The sequence below is a fragment of the Protopterus annectens genome, chromosome 5.part0 (assembly GCF_019279795.1).
Source record: "Protopterus annectens isolate FY-2018-M chromosome 5.part0, PAN1.0, whole genome shotgun sequence".
NCBI lineage: Eukaryota > Metazoa > Chordata > Ceratodontiformes > Protopteridae > Protopterus > Protopterus annectens.
The window spans coordinates 1,536,845,062-1,536,847,956 of NC_056735.1; the positions used below are offsets into that span (position 1 = coordinate 1,536,845,062).

Genomic DNA, 2,895 nt, shown 5'->3' on the forward strand with positions numbered 1-2,895 from the left:
GTCTGCACAGACTACATACCTCAGGCATAGGTATCTGTAAGTAGGGGCACACAGTACTGTAAGGTACACAGGTAATGCTCATCTGTGTCGGCATACATTTGTGTGTTGTATGTATGTCTGATGTGTGTGTAATGATGCCTGTACCATGCCCACAATCACATGTGTGTTACAGGGTATGTGTGTGTACCTAGCAACATGTATACTCTGTTACAACAGTATGCCAGCTATATTAACAACCGTGCACATATGTTAGGTAGGGGTATGGCATCAATGACTAGGGTGGTTTACTGGTAGTACTGTAAATGTACTTTACATTCATTGCATTGGATGACATATTTCTTCATGCATTAGCTTGATATATACCCCTGTAGCGAGGTTGTGCATTGTATCCCAAATAGTGTGCCGAGTACTGATGCATACTGGTTTGTTATATGGAGTGTGGCAGGCACTGTCAGCCAGTTGTGGGCTGAGCACTGATATGTGGCATTGAACATGTGTATCCTCTGACAGACAAACAGATGCTATATATGGCAGTTAAGTGATATCTGTTCTTAATAATGTTAAGTGTGCCACATGACTTGCTCACACATATCGTTTAATTGTCTTCCAGGGTTATGGCTCATCAAGGCAATCTGTCATATACAGCTGTGGAGGAACAGGAAATACACAACAATGAAACAACCAAAGGCACACCAAAAGAAGAAACAACGAAATAAGATCCACCAAAGAACAATTTATTGCAGACTTCTCTCTCTCTCTGACGTCTCAGCCTGAGCCTTCAAGGAGTACAAATAACTTAAAATACTATTCACATATATACACCTCAATGATTGATTAATTGATTCAATTATACAATTAATAATATAAAACACCAAAAGTCAATTTATAAGCATTCTCCAATTAAAATCTTCATTTAGACCCTCAGGAAATAAAGTTTTAAATTTTAAAATAAAAACAGCTTCCTTTTGTCGCAGCAAATGTTTTATATTTGAACAATTGTATTTATAATCTTGTATTTGCTCTAAAACTGTTGCTTGTAATCCATTAAAATTACTATTATGAAATTGTAGAAAATGCATTGCTACAGGACTTTCCTCTTTTTTGTTAACAATGTCCCTGATATGTTCCAAGAGCCTTATTTTAAAGGCTCTCTTGGTCTCTCCGATGTAAAACTTTTTACAAGGACAACACGGAGCATAAATAACCCTTTCTGAAAGACAATGAAAAAAATGTTTAACTTGAAAAGGAATACTATTAATATATTCAAAAGAGGGAACCACAAACTTGCAAGCTTTGCATTTGCCACATTGATGCGTGCCTCTACTTGTAAGATGATGACATACAACGTCACTTGGAAAATTAAACTTACTTTTTACTAACATATCTTTAATGCTTCTTCCCCTGCAATATGAACATTTTAAATCAACATTTAACCAAGTCTTAACATTATTTAAAGAACATAAATAGTTCCAAAATTGAAATACTATTTTGACAAATTCACTAGTAAAACAACTATACATGGTGACAAAGTACATAATTTCTTTATCATTCGATCTTGTATTCGGAATCATTAAGTCATCATGCTTACTGTGCATATTGTCATGTTTATATTGTCTATCAGTGTTTCTACAAAATTTCCCATAACTATCTTCTAATGTAACACCATGATATCCCCTCTGTAAAAATGAATTGTATAATAAATCTAATTCTCTGTAAAATATGTCTTTACTGTTGCATAGTCTATTAATACGCAAAATTTCACTGTATGGTAGGGAGTTGATGGTGTGTTGTGGATGGCCACTAGAACTATGTACATATTGCGTTGTTCCTGTAAATTTTCTATTTACTGAGGTGATTAACTCATGACCTTTAGAAATGTCTAATTTGGCATCAAGAAAAGGAACACAAGTGTCTATCTTTAATCCATCAAATTTTAAAGAAAATCTGTTGGAATTTAAGTCAACAAAAAATTGATGGGCCAAAGCCTGTTCACCTTCTACCAGAAAAATTAAATCATCCACGTATCGATAATACTTAATGACATGCTTGTGAAAAAATTCATGTTTATATATATACTCAAGTTCAAACAAACCCATTGCCAAGTTTGCATACATGGGGGCAAAGGCAGCCCCCATGGCAGTGCCCTGTTTTTGACGATATAGCTTGTTGTGAAATTCAAAAAAATTATTAGTTAAAGAAAATTGAGTTAATTCAACTATAAACTCAGTTACAGGAGAGTCACCCAGAAAAAGTCTGATAGCCTCAATGCCAAAACTATGGCTAATGCTTGTATACAGGCTCTTTACATCAATGGTAACCCAATACATGTTGTTGTTCCATTTAACATTTCTAATTTTGTCAAGAAAATCAAATACATCAATCAAAAAGGAAGGCAATGCCTTAACATAAGGTGAAAAAAAGTGATGTAGAAAAATACCCAAATTACGTAAGAAGTATTTTCGACCCGAAACAATAGGTCTACCAGATGGTTTCAATAAATCTTTATGTATTTTGGGTAGGCAATAAAAATAAGCCATATCACAATCATCAATTTGAAATTTGTTCTTAACATCACTGGCCACAAAATATCCTAGTCTCAAACCTTTAGATATAAGATTTTTATATTCCATAATTGAAAAATTATAACTTTCAATATCTACTCTTTCATAGGTGTTAATGTCATTAAGATGTTCCATGCACATGTTAAAATAATCATTAGGGTCAAGAACTACCATTTTGTTGCCTTTGTCGGCAGGTTTAAAAATTATATCATCCCTCTTACTTAAAGAAATCAAAGTTTGCCATTCCTTAAAAGTCATGTTATATTTAATATTCCTTTTATTACACATAAAGGAATTATACGTTGTTTCAATTGTATGGTTAACCATTTTCACA

At 33.5% G+C, this 2,895-nt stretch overlaps 1 long non-coding RNA gene across 1 annotated transcript in view; it reads left to right on the forward strand.

Annotated features, from left to right (window-relative positions):
* Nucleotides 1-1,171, forward strand: part of LOC122802088 — a 16,543-nt gene extending 15,372 nt beyond the window's left edge. Inside the window, exon 3 of the long non-coding RNA XR_006364881.1 lies at nt 611-1,171. This is a non-coding gene — a long non-coding RNA (uncharacterized LOC122802088). The remainder of the gene's footprint in view (nt 1-610) is intronic.
* The last annotated feature ends 1,724 nt before the right edge of the window (nt 1,172-2,895 follow it).